This window comes from Paroedura picta, chromosome 2 (assembly GCF_049243985.1).
Source record: "Paroedura picta isolate Pp20150507F chromosome 2, Ppicta_v3.0, whole genome shotgun sequence".
NCBI classification, from domain to species: Eukaryota; Metazoa; Chordata; class Lepidosauria; order Squamata; family Gekkonidae; genus Paroedura; species Paroedura picta.
Window position 1 is genome coordinate 117,738,805 of NC_135370.1, and position 19,818 is coordinate 117,758,622.

A 19,818-nucleotide genomic window follows, 5' to 3' on the forward strand; every position below is an offset into this window, starting at 1 on the left:
CCAGACTAGACTACTGTAACTCGCTCTATGCGGGCCTGCCCTTGTCTTTGACCCAGAAGTTAAAAGTGGTACAGAATGCGGCTACTAGGGTCCTCACTAGAACACCTTGGAGGGCCCACATTCAGCCGGTACTCCAACATCTGCACTGGTTGCCAATTTGTTTCTGGATCAAGTTCAAGGTTTTGGTCTTAACCTTTAAGGCTACACGCGGCTTGGGTCCTGCCTACCTACGGGTCCGCTTGGTTGCTTACGCCCTCCACAGGGCCCTTTGCTCTGTGGGTGCAAACCTACTGGTGGTTCCGGGCCTTCGGGATGTTTGCCTGACCTCGACTCGGGCCAGGGCTTTTTTGGCCCTGGCCCCAACCTGGTGGAACGAGCTCCCAGAAGAGCTAAGGGCCCTACCAGTGTTAACAGCTTTCCGCAAGGCCTGCAAGACAGAGCCCTTCTGCCAGGCATATGGTTGAGGCCAGGGTGGGCAGTCCCGACATTAGATCTAGGCTCCCTGGGTTCATCTGAATGATCTGATTGCCTCACTCCCATATTAGCAAACTCATGTCCCTCAGCTAACGTGGGGTGGTTTGGGGGGTTAGTGGGTTTGGGGGGGTTAGTTTGGGGGGGGGTTAGTTGGGTTAGTTAGTGCTCACCTGTTGCCTAACATTGATAGTGTGAATTGGTTTGAATGGTTTTAACTATGGGTTTTATTGTAATTTTTATCATGTAAACCGCTGTGATCCTAAGGGAACAGTGGTATAAAACTTTAATAACAACAACAACAATAATAATAGTGTAGCAATTTCAGAATTTATAATAATGGATTAATTTACCAATGGACTACCATTTATTGGTAGCAGCCCTCACAGATACTACACTTGACAATGTCTGTGCTAGAAGAAAAGGGTTGAAAGCACTGGCCAGAAGAATGGGAAGAGATTTACCTCCTCTAACTCATGTTCTTGATTTTATTTCAAAAGAGAACTAATCTTTCTTCACAGAATGAGGCAGGATGTAGTCCAGGAAATACAGAATTCATTTCCTTCAAAATTATTTGGCTGCTTATCTTTAAACATGCCAAAGTTTTTTCGAACTTCAACCCATAACCATTATTTGGGTTTTATTTCTCTATGCTGTTTACTGCTCTGGCACCCCTCAAGAAAAATGTCTGAGGACATGAGACAAACTGTGGCTGCTTTTTATGAGCAGGTCCATCCAAAATCCATATTTGTCCAGTGCTTCCATTATCCTTGCTTTAACTTTCCTGAGCATGCACTATCTGCCAATAGGTGCCAACCCTTAATCCTGACATATCATAAGGCCGTAACTAGGTTTAAAATGATTATATTATGCATTAACAGCTCTCCTATCTAGTGCACTCAGGCATATGGTATGTAATGGGCTATTCCATACACACCATGCCAGTTGATTTAAAACTCCAAAAATGACAGACGTGGTTTCTGCAGCTTGAAGAAAGGGCTCAGGAGCTATTGATAGACAATTATACCAGGACCTCCAGTCTTTACCCTTGATTTCTATCAAAAAAAAGGGAGAGGACAGGACTCTTTAGAAATCTGTTTGGGCCTTGAGGGAGGACTCATTGGGACTAGGCAGACATGTGGGAGAAAATTGAAATACTGACATACAAGACAGACAACCGACATAACAAACAGGGAAATATATACTCTAAAGAAGATAAAGATTACAGAAGTATAAAAGGAAATAAGATAGAAACATTTTATATATAATAAAAAGAACAAATATAAGGCAGTGGCAGATTTTTCTAAAATAATATATTTGAATTAGGTGAATAAATTAATAACAATTTTTAAAATGTAGGAACTTAATGATGAATGGAAATCCAAAATATGCTTCCAGTGAGAAAAATAATGCAGCAATACAAACACGTCAGAAAACATACAGACAGCAATGGAGATACTTAATGGAATATATTCTGAAAGAATAAAAATTAATACAAAGTAGGAGAAATACGGATACAAGGAGGCAGAAAAAATCCTACACAAGGAAAAGAAAATAGAAGAAAAGTCTTTATTTCATTTTTTAAAAGTTTTGTTAGTATGAGGAGGAGAATATTGTAAAGAAATTACAACAAAAGGGTTTTCTCCTCACATATAGACATGAACCTGTAGGAAGAGTAGGGTTTTTTTTTAAGTTCCATGTCAAATTCAAGACTGATCGGCAAGTACTAAGACAAGTCATAAAAGAATGACATATTAGGTTTGTGAAAACTGAAATATGAATGAGAACAGAATTGTAAATGTTTCTAAGAAAGACAAAATTAATATTTGAAAACATGTCAAATAGAAAATAAAGACATGTAATAATATTACATTTGGACTACATACTGAGGGCAACTGCGGTAGTTAAGAGACAAATAACACTGCCATATTAAAGAATAACCAATGGGATATAGTGTCTTGAAACTCACTTGAGCCATGAAGTTCACCAGGTGACCTTGACCTGTGATGACCCAGGAGGTCCCTTCCAACACTGTTATTCTATAATTCTAGTCCAGCCTTCTTCAAACTTTGGACCATGGAGCAGCCCTGGAAATAAATTATTGGGCTTCAAGAGCTCCAGAAGTGATTTATGCTGGCCCATGCCTCCCTGCCACACCCCTCAGAAATGACATGTCACTGGAAGTGATATCATTACCTGCACCCTTCACCCACCATTTGTTCCCTTCCAACGCCTTTACTGGTACTACAGCAGTTCTACCTGAAAAGACAGACAGGAGCAAAGAAAACAGCTCAGACCTTGCCATACCATGCCATAACTGACCCACCCCTTTGATTTTTCAACACGGAGTCCTCTGGGTTGAGGCAGCAATGGCCAGAGTTGAAGTAAGGAAGACTGAAGGAGGTAGGGAGGCCAGAGTGTCCAAGCTCCTTTCCTCCTTCCCTTTGCAGTGTTGCCACCTAACAGAAGTTGAGACTTTGTTTGACACCAGGCTGGGCCATGTGTGATGCTGAGGGGGAGGGAGAAAAGAAGAAGGCAGTCCCTGCCAGCATGTCCATTATGGGCCAGCTTCATTCTGAGGGCTGCCACTACTTTGTCTCTCTTACTCCCTCACCTGAGCCCAGCACCCTCTTCCCTTCGTGCCCACAGGAACTCATTGACTTTTCAGTCAGGAAAGGGATGTCCTAGTCTAAGGAGCATGAGTGTTATTAGGCAGGCTTGAGGAGGATGGGGGGAGATAGAAGGTAGTTACAAGCAGGAGTTGTCCAGGCTCTTCCCTCTCCTAAGTGTAGAAACCACAAGAGAACTCACACTTGGAAAGGGAAGACAGAGAGCAATGGAAGCGGCTGGTTCCCTACCTTGTGGCCAAGTCCATTAAGGCAGGAGGGGAAAGACCATGGACTGTCTTTGGAGCTCCCATGTACCCTTGGGATCTGTGGACCTCTTGCTGGGAATCCCTGACCTAGTCCAACCTTCTAACTAATACATGGTCTTTGATGTGTTCTTTGTAACTGGAACCAGCTTACCCCAAAACTTTGTGCCAGCTGTAGTTCCTACATCACTTGGCATATTGCCGTAACCTGGATATGATCTGTACATGGATCACCCTGTTGAGATTCTGCTCTCTAGGGTCACAACTGGCAATCAAAGCTGTTACAGAGTTTAAGGTAACTAATAATAATAATTATTCAGTTTTATATTCTGGCTTCAGATCTTTGTTTGAAATATCCAAACTAACAGTTGAGATGATAACTTAACTATGGTTAGTGTAATAAAAACTGAATCAGTCCTATGAAAGGTCTATCGAATAAACCCAACAGAAATGCTTGGTCAAGAATAACCCACTAATTCAGCAATGTGTTAAAGAATGCATGGGGATGAACAACATTAATTTGGGGAAACTGGAAAGTATGCTAGGATGGTTCCCAAGGAACTCTGGAATTATCGTCAGTTATTGATGAATGGGAATTCCCTTAGCTGAAAAACACTATATAATTCTGGGGGAAACAGTACAAGGGAAATATGTAGGTGTCGTTTTTTTGGAAGCACAGTACATCAGCATTCATTAAATGGTTTTTAAAAGAGGCTCCCATCCAGCCCAACTGTCCCCATCATCACCCTATGATATCTTGTGTTCTGTTGCTTGGGACACTGGCATGGTTGCAGCCTATGTGCCCCACAGGGAGTTATGTATATTGATACATTGCTGAGCAAGAAGGTTCAAACTAAAGATATTTTTAAGATGCCCAAGCATGTACTCATAGCTGTCACACTGACAGAAAAGTGTGGGCAAAGTCCTTTCAAGTAAAAAACAAAAGTGTCAAAATAGCAGGTCAGGAAAACAATGGCTGCAAACAGGCACAAAAATATCCACATAATAACAGAAAGATTTCTTGTTTGGATCTCATGGGCATAGAAATAGCAGTTTTTGCATTAAAAACAACAGCATATATTGTTTCTGAGTGTAGATAAAGGATTTAGAAACACGGTTGTATTTTTTCACTTTTATGGAATTATTTAGTTACAATATTTATAACTTGCACAATCCCCTTTATACTTGGAGGTGGCTAACGGTGCAAAAAGAGATTGTATGGACACAAACAAGCTAGTGATCCTTCAGCAATTTTTGTTTTTGTTTTTTATTACGGCACAGGTTAAAATAGTAAAACCTACCAGAACAATTAACCTTATACCAAATGCCCTACTTTTTAAAAAATCCACTAAACATCCTAGTGGCCATTACTTTGTGAAGCTATGTAGCTAATTAAAATTGGGTTGTTCCCTTTCATTTGAGTTCTGGAGTTGAAATCTTGAAACCAAAACCTTGAAATCTGGATGCCTCATACTACTGGGAGATCATAGCTTGGTTAACTATTATACTGCTGCTATTATTTTTTATATGATGTTGCTCTTGGGTGATTTTCTGGGTCATTTTAATGTATTTTTAACTTTATTGTATTCTTGAATGTTGTGAGCCCCCATGAGCTGGCGACCCCTGGAATGGTGGTATAAAAGTTCAAAGAACAAAATAAATACATTTCGGCAGTACCAGCATAAATGTTGTTGATACATAAAATAAAACAAGAAGAGCTGTTTATTTGTACCCCACTTTTCACTACCCAAAGGAGTCTCAAAGTGGCCTATAACGGACACCTTATAAGGTAGATGAGGCTGAGGGAGCTCTGAGGGAATTATGACTGAACCAAGGCCACCCAGCTGACTGCATGTGGAGGAGTGAGGAATCAAATCCAGTTCTCCAGAATGGAAGTCACTGTTCTGAAGGACTACACTAAGCTGGCTTTTGGTGTAATGGTTCTCCTGTACATAAGACTTCTCCCTGTACATTTTTCAATTACCTGAATTCTTTGGAAGTTAGATTGTTCTGTATAAGCTGCTGAGCCCTGATCTGAATTCCACAGGCTAGTCTAATCTCATCAGAAACATTGAAGCTATGAAAGGTAAACCCTGGTTAGTATTTGGATGGGACATCTCCATGTAATTTCAAGGTCACTATGTAGAGGTGGGCAAAGACAAATCACCTCTGAACATCTCTTGCCTTGAAAACTCTACAAGCTGGCTACAAAAGATGCAACTTGATGGCTCTTCCTACCAGGGCTGCTTGAAAGGGGATGAGAATTGCAGGTACACGACTTCCCAGACCTGAACAACTCTGGATAGTATGAGAAGTAAACTGAAATGTAAACTGCCCAGAGCTGCAAAGAAATGGGCGGTATAGAAATCTAAATAAATAAATAAATAAATAATGGTACAGTTATGATCTCCGATGGAATCTTCTTCTTTTTCCTATTATGAATCAGTGATGATGACTTGTTTCCTTCCCTCCTTTTTGCTTCTCTCTATTGTTTCTGAATGTGAGGTAGGAGGCAGTGGCAATTTTTCTCCAGAAGTGCACAGTAGCCCTCAGCCATTTCTATGTTCCTAGCATACTAATTTTGAACATAAGGTAATGTTTATATTGAGGAACATTCAACCTGGCATTCTACCTCAGCTGTTTTGCCACTTCATATGTTTTTTTGAATGAACTAAACCACATAGAAAGAGAAATAAACAGAGGGAGACAAGAAAAAAGTGTGAATATGTATCTGGGGAACCTGACAGAGCTACAGAAGAACCCTATCAAGAGCAAAAGGTTCATGGCACAACTAGATAATAACATTTCCTTCCACATATGCTGTAGGTGCAGTTTTCTGTACTCTTTTCAAGTATTCACAGATGAAAGTTGGTACCGTTTCACAGTAGTTTTAAAGGCTCTTTCATTTCAGGCCTCTATTTTCAGGTGCTTATAGGTTTTGAAATAAATTACCCTCTAGGCTTGAACTTCCTTCCTCTTATTCTAAGCCCCAAAGGTGGTAACAGTTTCAGGAGAGCTGACAAAACTCCATTTGGCAATTTTTTTTCAGAAGCTCAGACATGAGGAAGAAAAAATATTAGTGTTTTCTCAGCATGTAATGTATTTCGGAGTCTTCTCTTTTTCTACTTGTATAAGATGTGAACAAATAAAATGGTGTCTCTTTTGAACTGCAATATTTGGCACACACTCCATTCTCATTGAGTGCCAGCACAGAAACAAGAAACAACATCATGAATAGCTCCTTGCACAGACCAACATATTAAACATAGCAAGGACTATGATGCTAGCCATTCAGTCATGCTTGACTTTTGGCAATCCTATGGGTCAACTGTCACCCAAATCTAAAATCAGTTCTGAATTGTAGCACTCCTAGGCTACAATTCTGAATTTATTTTAATGTATCCCGGCAGAAAACATGAGAGATACTTTTCAATGGGTGTCTTTTCTTACCCTCTGGCATTCTTCCACAGAGAAAAATACACATTTGGTTCCATCAATATTTATAGAGTCCAAGTGGAGTAGAGAAAGTAGGACAGCTGACATCTTAGAATCATAGAATCACAGAATCATAGAGTTGGAAGGGGCCACACAGGCCATCTAGTCCAACCCCCTGCTCAATGCAGGATCAGCCCAGAACATCCTAAAGCATCCAAGAAAAGTATGTATCTAACCTTTGTTTGAAGACTGCCAGTGAGGGGGAGCTCACCACCTCCTTAGGCAGCCTATTCAAACAGCAGTGGGCACACCATCAAGAGAAAATGCTAAGGACCATCAGAAGAACTATAAATTCACTATGCTACCTTTTAGTTGGGGAGGACCAATGTAAAAATTGCCTCTTTGTTTAGGTAATGTTTATGCTGTCTCCCCAGGGTACTGCACAATGTAGCTTTCGATTGTCTGTGCCTGATTTAGGATTCCATAAACACAGACAGACATCAGTAGCAAACATTTCTCTCTCCTCAGTCCTTTGGTAAAACCATGGCAACACCAATCAGCATATATTCCCCACCCCACTCGCTACCAGGCTGCCTGAGGAAAACATTTCGCTTTCATTTCCAAGGAAGCCCACCCTACTTTTTATAGGAGCTAGTGGGATGCCAAATATCCAGAATTATTGAAAATATCTAGAATTCTTTTGGGAAATTATGAAATTTGGAATCAGATATAATCAGAATTCAGAATACTTCCATATTTGAACTGTACAGTGCTACCAACAATTCTAGCAGCATGCTTATGTTATCTTTTAAAGCTATTTTTAAAACAAAGCATTACATTCTTACTCTGTGTTACTCAAAGTGATTTACATAGTTAAATAGACAACAAACACCAGCATTAAAAGATAAATATAGGGGCTACATTATCTTTAAAATGTTAAAAGCTCTATAAAGCTAAAAAGTAAAATCAACATAGACCAGCAACTCTAAAAATAAATTATGAAGGTGAAAGAGGGGGAATGTTGGTCAACCAAATGTCAGGGTAAAGAAGAAGGTATTTGCTGAAGATCCATAGGGGTGACCTAAACCGCTCTATGAGTTTTCACAATTATCTTTAAACCAGGTCAAGATGTTATCTTTCAGTAACATCTTAAAACTTGACCTCAATTGTCCAGGCTAGATCAATATTGTCAGATCCTGGAAGCTAAGCAGGGTTAGCTCTGGCAAATATTTGGATGGACGACCCCTGATGTCTCTTGTCTTGAAAACCCAGTGGGGTCACCATAGGTCAGCTGTGACTTGACAACACTTTCCACCAACAACAACTTATTAAAGATCAACAAAAAATTCCAGGGTATATGCTTTTGTGAGTCAAAATCCATAGTCAAAAACAATAAACATAAAATAAATATGCTTAATATACTGGATTTTGTACCTGATGAAACAAGTTTAACCATTTGCTCAGTACTGCAAATCCCCATATCAGTGTTCTTAATGAACTGCAGATTACAAAAGTTTACACAAAAATCTGTTTTCTCAGAAATAGATTTGACTCTCAAGTCCCCTTACCTCATCTCATAGTTGGTCTCTTACAGCAAAGTTCCCTTTGGATCTTGACTCACTTTTTCCTAGTGAGGATATTCCATATTCAAATGTTTCCTGCCACACTGCCATTTTGTCCATTGTCATTGGCCCATGTCTATTCCACATACATCTTCCCACCCCCACCGAAGCAGTTCCCGAGACATCTGCCTTCTTAAAAAAATATATTGTTTATTGTGTTTCTATGTAGCAACAGCAACTGCCCTGCTCTCTCCCCAAATGGCAGGCTCCTTTCCCCCTTATAAAACAAGCCCCCCCCCTCACAGAGAATTAAACACACCAACAAACACACATAAGGGGGATGGAAGATGGCTAGATTGGTGGTTCTCATCTGAGGAGATGCCTATTCCACTATATAAGTTCCTGAGCATTTGTCCTTTTGAGTGGTTCCAGGAAGAGCAAATATACCCCAATACTGTAGTAAGATACAGTTAACATTTGGGGGTAAAATTAATTTTTAAAGCTGTCTAAACAATATAGATATACAAGTTAGATATACCTATAACATGTGTAACAAATTAGATTTGGGCTGATTACACCTCCAACTGATATCTAAAACTGATAACCCCAGTTTAAGAAATATACTAGGTGTCCATCAGCTACAAAGTGAAATCATGTCTAGAATACAACTTTTAAAATATATTTGCTTTTATTCTATAGATCATTGCCCAAATCCAGTAAGCTCCATAGTGTTGTCTTCCACTGTCTTCACTTATCTGTCTACCCTTAAAACCCAACTTGGGGAAAAAATACCTGTAGCCTTTGCTCTTCCAACTGTACTATTCTCTGTAACACAAAGATGTCCTGCTGTGAAACATCTTTACCCTTTTCCCTTGGTTGTCAACTTGACATGATTAAGCTAGATAACATCATGGTAGATCCATCTGTTTTTCAGTTTCACACTCACTTCTTCCTCGATCCAGCAACCTCACTTTTTAGGGGGAGGGGGTTGTTCTTTAAACATTTTCCTAAACATCGTATTTCAATTCATATGTCCATTTATAACCAGTACATTCACTCCCCACCCCATTAAGTTCAGATAAGATAGCTATAGGAGCTGTGAATACATTGCAGTGGGTTATAGCCTTGGACTGGAATTAAACCTACCATTAATAACTTAGCTCATTCAGTATCCCTTAGTCTAATCTACTCCACACAGCTACTGTAATGATCAAATGATCATGAAAATGTGCTGATTTCTTGGAGGAAGGATGTGATAAAAATGCAATAGATTCATTCACATGTACCGTAAAGACCTAAGTGATATGACAAATACAAAATTTACATTATTGGATTTTATGAAAAGAAAAAGGCAACTGCAATACAATACAAGTAGCAAAACACATATCATTTCCAAAAGAACCAGCCATTCCTGGAAATCTATAGACAACAATCTGAAATGGGCTGATATACCCTTAAAATGGCTGATATCCATTTGTGGGGCATCAGTGTTTCCTGGCTAACCCAGATTAATGGAAACAGGTCTTACACCTTTATACACTCATCTAATGGCTGAAAAATGTTTTCCACTTAGATAAATCTTACCTTATGAAATCATGTCTGATATTTGCAATGGACGGAAGGGCTGCATGAGAAGTAGTTGGACAGTTGATGATGAAGATGCCATGGGTACCTACAAAAAGACACATGGTGACAGAACACATTTTTACTTTTTAATTAATTTTTAAATCATATTTGTAAGCCATCTTGGATCTCAGTGAGAAAGATGGACAATAAATGAAGTCAATATTAATAATAATTAATAACTACTGACATCTCAGGTAACAGGAGGCCAGAAAGGCCCTTAACTGCTGCAAGGTCCTTGAAAGTTGCTACCAACTATCACACATTATCCTGGATCCATGATATAAGGCAGCTTTATATGTTCAGCTTGCAAAACTGAAAGGAAAACAGACATATCAGGAAACTGTTCAAATTACCTCATGCTTTTAAAACAAAGTAAACGATATGTTTTTCAACTAAAAGTATGATATTGGACTATGATTTTCATTAGCAGTCTGCATGGGATATTAGAAAAAGTCAAAGAAAATAGTTTTGTCTTTAGAGAATGTCACTGAAGGTCAATTCTAATGCCTCTTTTTAATGCCTTATCACCAATAATCAGATATGTTTGTTTCAGAACATCCTCATGATAATGTTCTACCTCTGTCCTTCATACCACTTTTGGAAACTGTTAGAGAAAATGGTGAGCAAATTTTTAGGGAAGTGTTGAAATGATCCCATGATGCCATCTGCATAAAACAATCAAGTCCAATTGATTTCAGTGTGTCAAAATGAAATGAAAATGGATTTGTTAATCCTCAAAAAGTATGCCACTGACAATGTACACACCCAAACAATGTAACATAGCATCTGGCAGCAGGGGAGTGAGATAGGTGGAAAGTGACAGATGTCACATGTCTTTGATAGTCAGTAGGTAGGAGAAGGAACATATTTTAGTCTCAGTTTCCTGCCAGCTTTTAGGTATCTGTGAAACATATGATCTAGGCCTAGAATCTACAACAAGTTTCTTGAAAGCTCTAAGTATTATCTGAAGACAAAATATATTTTAATCTAGATGTTCTTATTTTGTGTATATATATATTTCTGTTTAGGTGATGGTCACACACCATTCTGCAAGACACATTTCCATCTCTTTCAGATGGCACCACTATTGTCACTAGACTAGACTCTGATTAAGAAGTTTATTCAAGGCACTGTTCTAAACATCAAAATCCCATCCACATATGGATTCAAAATAATATATGCAGCGCTGCTAACTCTTCAAAAACAAATTCAAGGTGAGATGATGAATGGACGTCCTCAGTTCAATCCAAAATGTATATGGTCTCTGGATTCAATACCTGGATGCCCCCCCCAAACTAATCTAATCTATGAATTATGTCCAGTATTGCCAAGAAAACAAAATGCCCTAAAATTAAAAACATCAGCCAAAAAATGTCTGAGCAGAAACCAAAATTGCAAGGGGCAACTTCAGTTTATATAAAGGCAAGATAAATTTTGTGATACACACACACACACACACACAACATTTATATCCTGCTTTTCAGCCTTAACAATGCCTGCAATGGTGGCTAACAATTTAAAACATTCACAATAAAATCACATTTGAAAACCATTAAAGTCACCCTCAAACACACATCATTACAACATATTTAAAACAGAGATTAAATACATACACGAAGACATTAAAACTACAATTAAAACATTGGTTAAGATGGATAACTGAGGGAATGCCAGACAAAACACATAATGACAGAAGGTGGCAACAAGAAACAGACCAATATTCCTTGGAAGAGAGTTCCGGATCTTTAGTGCCAAGACCAAGAGGCCCTCTCCTGAATTGCCACCCCAGGACACTCAAAACAGAGTCTTTGGTGAGGAGGATTCATAAAGCAGTAAGTGGTCCTTCAAGTATGTTGATCTGAAGCCATATATACACACAATTTATGTTTTATGCATGTGCACTGAGACTGAAGGATCAGATTCCAACATATATTACTCATGTCAACTCCCATATGAGTTGAGGCTTAGTAGTTAGGCTAAGGCATGAGCCTCTCGTGGTGCAGAGCGGTAAGGCAGTCATCTGAAAGCTTTGCCCATGAGGCTGGGAGTTCAATCCCAGCAGCCGGCTCAAGGTTGACTCAGCCTTCCATCCTTCCGAGGTTGGTAAAATGAGTACCCAGCTTGCTGGGGGGTAAACGGTAATGATTGGGGAAGGCACTGGCAAACCACCCCGTATTGAGTCTGCCATGAAAACGCTAGAGGGCGTCACCCCAAGGGTCAGACATGACCGGGTGCTTGCACAGGGGATACCTTTACCTTTATCTTTAGTTAGGCTAAGTGGTATAACTATACACTATGTCTCCATCTGAGAAAGACATGGGCAGGACAGGCTGAGACTACTATAGCCATTCTTCTATGCCTGCTACCATTCTCATTTGGGATAAAAAAAACAGAGGAAACTGTACCATGCCTGTTTTCCATGTTAACCTTCAGATGGTCTCCCCAGCAAATAAGAATGGCAGTGGTAGGCAATAGTGTTTGCATTTGACAACTGAAGAAGAAGAAGGAGAAGGAGAAGGAGAAGGAGAAGGAGAAGGAGAAGGAGAAGGAGAAGGAGAAGGAGAAGGAGAAGGAGAAGGAGAAGGAGAAGGAGAAGGAGAAGGAGAAGGAGAAGGAGAAGGAGAAGGAGAAGAAGAAGAGTTGGTTCTTATATGCCACTTTCCCCTACCTGAAGGAGGCTCAAAGCGGCTTACAGTCACCTTCCCTTTCCTCTCCCCACAACAGACACCCTGTGGAGTGGGTGAGGCTGAGAGAGCCCTGATATCACTGCTCGGTCAGAATAGCTTTATCAGTGCCGTGGCGAGCCCAAGGTCACCCAGCTGGTTGCATGTGGAGAATCGAACCTGGCATGCCAGATTAGAAGTCCTCACTCCTAACCACTACACCAAAGTGGCTCCTTTTTTACCAACTAGCCAAATCTGAGCTTTTGCAACAGATGTACCTGCTCATAGGACAGTTGGATCCTGCCTGACACAAAGGAGTCATATTTAGTACAACGATATAGGCTTGATATGAGGGGGAAAAAATTCACAGTCAGAGTAGTTCAGCAGTGGAATAGGCTGCCTAATGAGGTGGTGAGCTCCCCCTCACTGGCAGTCTTCAAGCAAAGGTTGGATACACACTTTTCTTGGATGCTTTAGGATGCTTAGGGCTGATCCTGCATAGAGCAGGGGGTTGGACTTGATGACCTGTATGGCCCCTTCCAACTCTATGATTCTATGATTCTATGATTCTAGTAGGTAGGAAGAGTGGAAAAGCCTGATGGTCCCAAGTCATATCCACATTTGAGAAAGCTACCATGTTCTGAGTCTCAGTGAGGGTCTATATTGTGTTATAATGTGTGGCACCTAATTTTATCGATGGGTGGTATTACTTAGTGTCAGGGGGTTAATGAACACAGATAACAGATAAACATATGTTATGCACTGAAATCTGTGATGGACCAAGCTCTGGGTTGGACAAGCCTTGACCCTGGATGTGCCTCAGGCTCTCCCAACAGAGTTGCCAGCTCCCCACTGGGGCCAAGAAATCTATGCCCAGGTGCTTCCTACATCATTGATCAGCTGAGTGGCAGGGGTCTTACTGGCAAGGGAGGGAGGCATAGGCTGCTGTCACCAGCAGTGGCATCATCACATCACCGCCATGATAACATGGGCCTTCTTCCTACCTCCTGGCAAGTCCCCTCTCCCTCCACAGACTGCTAGGAGGGACCTTTGTAAAATGTATTTCAAGAATTGTGAATACAAATTAAGTTTTGTAATGTTTGGTCTACACAGAGATCTGAGAAAATTGCATCACTAGTGTGCATCAGGTCATTGAGGCCTCATATTTTGTTATTGCGGTCATTCTAGAAATCAGGCCTTCACCTTCCCCCTTGTTTTGCCAGCCTCCATATAGGGCCTGGAGATTTTCTGGAATTACATATGATCTCCAGATTGCAGATATCAGTTCCCTTGGAGAAAATTGCTGCTTTGTAGGGTAGATATATGCATTATAATCCACTTTGCTCCCTCCTCTTTCCTCCCCTAAATCTGCCTCTAAGATTGGCCCTCAAATCTCCAAGAATTTCCTAACTTGAATATGACAACCCTAGCTCCATCCAGTGAATGAGAGAAGGAATTGATGTGAGTCATGTTTTGAAATGCAGTCATACAACATGGAAGTGGAATTACAGCTCTCAGAACAACCCGCTGCCTGACTGTACCATGCCCCAACATTTGAGAATGCTTGAATATTTCAAAATAATTGTCAGCCTCTTCTTACTAACCCTTATGATACTAGGAATTTAGTGGTGGTTGGTTTCCCCTTTCCCACTTCTTCCTGTCAAAATAGAAGTTCCTTTGAATATATTCAAAACAGCAAGTTGTCATTATGTCAGGCCGAGGAAGTCAATACAAAAAGGGATTATAATTCAGTAGTTTTACGACTGATGGGGAGCAAAATGACTTGACATGTCAGGACTATAGAGGAACTTTGCCTTTGATATGGCAAATTTAATTCAAAGAGCCTGGAACTATTTCAGGATGGAAAGAAGGTCAGATTCCAAACATACATATACATACACCTTTACCTGCATGAGAAACTTTCCAGCCACATGTACCTTTGTACTTTCTGACCTCAGTGATTAACAGCCGAACTGCTTGTTCTGTAGCACTGTGTGCCTTGGCTACAGTGTTCCCATTTATGTGTTCAGAGAAAGGAAAGGAAGCTTAAATCCCTCAAGGTATGAAAGGGCCTCAAATCCTACTCATTAAGACAAGAATGATCTGTTAGGTGTAAATGTAGGGATTATGCTTTGTAAGAAACTAGAGGCATGGATTTCATTTTATCTGGTAGTGAATTAGACAATATTTCTTTTCTGCTGCTTGAAATCTGCAGGATGGGACAAAATCCATTAGAGTCAGAGTGGAGCTAACCAGACAGAAGGCAGGTCAGGCAGGTATGTTTCCTGGGGCAATAATAGTTCCAGGGAATATTTCCCAATGCATTTAGAACATTTCAAAATGGAAAAGCAGGGATATATTCAGATAAAGAGAAACATGTTTGGAGGCATTCCTTGTTTCTTTATATTAGTGGTCCCCAACCTTTTTATCACTGGGGACCGGTCAATGCTTGACAATTTTACTGAGGCCTGGGGAGGGTAGTCTTTTGCCAAGGGACATCACCACCATCGCATGAGCCCCTGCTCGGCTTGCTTTCCCACCAGCACCCATGACTTCCTGCTGCCCACTGGAGGGGCGCTGCCAGCAGCAGCTGCGCAGTGCCATGACGAGGGGGAGCCCCAGCCATGGTGGCCACTGGAGAGCACCAAAGGTGAGCCGGCGGCAGAGTGGCAGGGCAGCCCCCGAGGCAGCAGCTGGGGAGGAGGATACCAATTGATCTACGGACCAGTACTGGACCAGGGGTTGGGGACAGCATTGGAGGGGAGGTTAATTCTGGTGTGAAACATAATAAAGGAAATAAGTATATCAGAATTGGATATGTGCAAATGTACCTTTCTCAATTGTGGAATGCTGGGAGCAATTAACTGAGACCTTGTAGTTACACTCCATCTGTCTCCCCTCAAGCATACTGGAGAACTGGTGCATGCTGTGGCAAGTAAGACTCCTAAGGCTGCATATCGCTTTTGTGGAGCAACTCAAAACATTAGACCTTGTCTGAAGAAGAATTAGAAACAGAGACCCCCCTTTGAAACTCTGTCTTTCACAAGGTTTATCAGAATAAAAGAAAGAAAACATTTTACACAATTTCTCTGCATGAAGTCCAATTTATGTTGACGTTGAGAGCCAACACAGGTTCATGTTTTGGTTTCTTCCCTCAAGCATAGACATAAATAACAGCATCCTTTTCTTTAAGATGGGCTCACTGTTGAGCAGTGTTATGGTTTCTCTGTTCCCAGACCAGAGAAATACATTCCAATCTACCATTCCAAATTATACTGCATTCTACTATTCATTATATTGTCATTATGATCATTAATTGGACTTATAGACTGCCACTCACAGAACGGCTAATGGCGGGTAATAAAGATGAGATAAAAACTCAATAACCCTCCCCCTGCTTAAAATCCAGCATATCAACCCACAAAATTAGCAGCATATAATAACCATCCCCCCACCCCAGTCCAGCAGCCTGCCACCTGTTACGGGGAGGGAGTGGTGACTCGCCCAATGGGCTGGCATAGTCTGTTGAGCTGGTCCAGTCTGAGGAGGGACCCCTGATCCCACTTGCTCTAGCCTTAACCAAAGACCTAGTGGAAGACCTCCATCTTACAGGACCTGTGGAACTGTGCCAGCTCCATCAGAGCCCTCAGGTCACCTGGGAGCCCATTCCACCAGGTTGGGGCCAGGACTGAAAGGGACCTGGCCTGGGTTGAGGCCAGGTGAACTTCCCTGGGGCCGAGAATCTCCTATTCCAAATAAGAAAAGTATAGCCCTTCTTGATGAGAATGCAGATATAAGGACTGAATAAGATTAGCATATGTAATGATATAAGAAACTGATATCCCTGTTAAGTCTTGAGGGTTTAATTTTTCTAAGTGTTCCATTAACTTGTAACTCAGCAGTTCCCCTTTCCAGTCTGTTCCTGAAATTCCTTTGCAATAAAACAACTACTTTGATGTCACTCATTGAATGTCAAGCTGAAGTGTTTTCCTACAGGTTTTCTTAGTCTTGTGACTCTTGATGTCAGATTTGTGTCCACATCATTTGAGATATGGTTTGACCTGTTTGCCCTATGTAGAGAATGAAAGGACTTTGTTGGCATTTAATGGCATCTACAGTGTTAGAAGATGAGCAACTGAAGCAACTGAATAAAGATGAGATAGTGTAGTTGACATTGTTAAGGTCCAGTGATGGTGTTGTCTAGATCTATGTTTGGGTCTCAGCATTCCACAATTAAGAAGGGTACATTTCCACATCTATCTCCAATTTTGATATATTCATTTCCTAAACTATGCTTCCCCACTGGAATCAAACCCCAAAATGGTGACCAAGCTTGTTATTTCAGTTTGGTCCTTGCACCTGTTAAACAGCCTTGATTATGTTTATGCTAATTTATTGCTCACTGTCTAATGCAGCCTTTCTCAACTTTTTTACCATTGAGAAACCCCTTATGCTTCAAGAAACCCCAGAAGTGGCACGATCCTGCAGAACATGGTTGGGAAGCATAGCTGTGCACATGCCTACCCGGTGCTCCTCTCCTTCCCACCCCATCCAGGACCTTCATTAGCCATTTGGGGAGGGGAGGGTATGTCAACGTGACCATTTATGGTCATATCACCATATACATGCTTAACAAATTTTAAAAATACATTAAAATTAATTAACTCCCATCCATTTGGGAAACCCTTCTAGGGCTGTCAAGAAACCCCAGGGTTTGACAAAATCCTGGTTGAAAAATACTTGTCTAATGTTTGAACTGGTAGCTTCTGTTTCAGTATATCTGTGGAAGAGTACATGCACATGAAAGCTTATACCTTGAATAAAACTGTGTTGGTCTTAAAAGTGCCCCTGGACTCAATTATTTCTCTTTTGCTTCTGGCCAACACCACTACCGACCTGAATCACTTTTCACTTGTGCTGTTGGTTGATGGTTGTGATTTGTTATAGTGCCAAGACTAGGCTGTGTTTACGTTCTGTTTTGGTCCCAGGCTGTGGAATTATTACTGTTTTATTTTATTTACTAAATTTACTTACTTTACCTATCTCACTGAGATACCTATCTTTACCTATCTCACTGAGAATGAAGACAGAGTTTTAAAATGTCTTGAAGACACATGGTTCTAAAAACAAGAGCAACAGAATGGTAGAGAAAGGTAAGCATGCTTTTAGTGTGGCTCAGTCCAAGAGTTTTATTACTTGGAGAGTGAGAGGGGATTGCACTCAGTAGTTGTGGACTGGAGCTGAATGCTATGAAGTTACACTAACAAGAACTCGTTGATACCAGGGAAGGAAGATAGCTATGCACCTCCAAAAGTCCATTACATAAATCAGCTGATACGGTAGCCAGACCCAGCCAGCTGTGTTTATACCTGGCAGAAGAGAAACTCTCATGCCATGAGACAGATACAAATGTGGCATTAGTCACTCACTGTGCTGAACAATTTTTCTAACAATGCATATTAAAGTTGAAAATGAAAGATAAGAACAATTACAACAAATCCACCTAAAGTTGACTGTGGCAGCGAAAGAGTTAAGGGCATGATAGCAAAGGGGGGAACTCTGTGGTGCCCCCCTTCCCTTTGTACCCAAAGCATATGCTTATTTTGCTTAATGGTTAATTGAGGGCTGCCTTAGGATCATGAGAACCCAATAACTATATTCTGATTGGTACAAGGATCTTTGCTATTTTTTAGAAAAGTCATTATCCCATCTGAAATGATCTGTTACTTGCTGAACTGGCTTGTATTAATGTCCTCTTTTGACTTTTACCTCAGTGTAGTATCTTGGCCTATCAGCAGTCATATATAATGTTTATCAGTAATGCCAAACAATTAATGACTTTTGATCTCCCTTGTCCATGTAAATGAAATAAAGTCTTGAACACCTATCAATGTGTAACTTCACCTTCTGCTCCCAACAAGATTCCAACTAAAGAGGCGGATTCTGTAGGGCAAATAATGACTAGAAGTGAATGATCCCAACAAATCAAGACATGATAACATCACAAATGTTAAGAGAAAAAAATTCCAGAAGCTGCAATAAAATTTCTTTGTACAGAATCTAGTTTTGCTGTCTTTTGCCCATATTTCGCTCAGACAACTGAGAGCACGTGGAGAGAGCTGCTGGGGAGAGCTGCTGCTGCTGACCAGTTGCACTGCCTAGAAGTTACAATGGACCTCCAGGACACTCATCCCATCATCTGCAGTGAGTGTGACATGATTGCCTTCCTCCCTGAAGACAAGATGGACTACAGCTGCCCCAAGTGTAAGCTGGTAAGATTTTTGGAGGAAAGGATTAGGGGCTTAGAAAAGAGGATTATTACTCTGACAGCAATTAAGAAAGGGGAGGAGTTCATAGATTGGAGCTGTGCAGCTTGGAATAAAGAGGATACAACTAGTCCTGAAGAGGACAAGGGGATTGACCTCATTACGGAGCCTCTGCAGACAGTTAGGAAAAAGACTCAATGGCATAGAGCGAGATGATTCTTGGGGCCTTTGGAGCTCCAGAATAGATTTCAGGCCCTTGCAGAGGAGGTGCAAGTGTCAATGAGGGAAGAGGTCCCAAAACAAAGACTAAGACAAAGTGAAGAGGCCACAGGGATAGAAGGAAATGGTGTTGAGAAGGGGAAAAAAAGGAGATTATTGGTAATTGGAGACTCCCTGCTAAGAGGAATGGATCGCCATGTGGCTGGGCACGATCCCCTAACCCAAGAGGTGTGTTGCTTGCCAGGGGCACAAATTAAAGACATTTCAGAACGGCTGCCCAATGTCTAATCTATGGATCGCTACCCATTTGTGATGGTCCATGTGGGAACGAATGACATGTCCCTGAATACCATCGCTCCTATTAAAAAAGACTATCAAGATCTAGGGAGGAAGCTCAAGCAAATGGGGGCACAAGTGGTATTCTCTTCAATCTTGCCTGTCAAGGGAAGAGGAATGCGTCGGGAGAGGAAGATAACGGGGTTAATCAGTGGCTGTGTAGTTGGTGCCGGCAGGAGAGATTTGGTTTCTGGGACCATGGGATAGGCTTTCTTGAGGAAGGCCTACTAGCACCTGATTGACTGCACTTATCGAAGTTGGGGTAGAATGTGTTTGGCAGGAACCTGGGGATTATTCAGGAGAGCTTTAAACTGCTTTAAACGGCTTTAAACTAAAGCCACAAGGGGAAGGAGATGTTCAACATAGGG

General features: G+C 41.0%; 1 protein-coding gene across 10 annotated transcripts in view; it reads right to left on the minus strand.

Annotated features, from left to right (window-relative positions):
• LRRC4C (leucine rich repeat containing 4C) overlaps positions 1-19,818 on the minus strand; it is a 1,070,267-nt gene that overhangs the window by 214,481 nt on the left and 835,968 nt on the right. For 9 of the 10 annotated variants that reach the window (XM_077322206.1, XM_077322213.1, XM_077322209.1 and 6 more), the window contains one exon: positions 9,925-10,012. The gene's annotated coding sequence lies outside the window, so the exon portion shown is untranslated. Of the gene's footprint in view, positions 1-9,924; positions 10,013-10,153; positions 10,279-19,818 lie in introns of all 10 variants that reach the window. The other variant, XM_077322205.1, reaches the window with a different exon arrangement.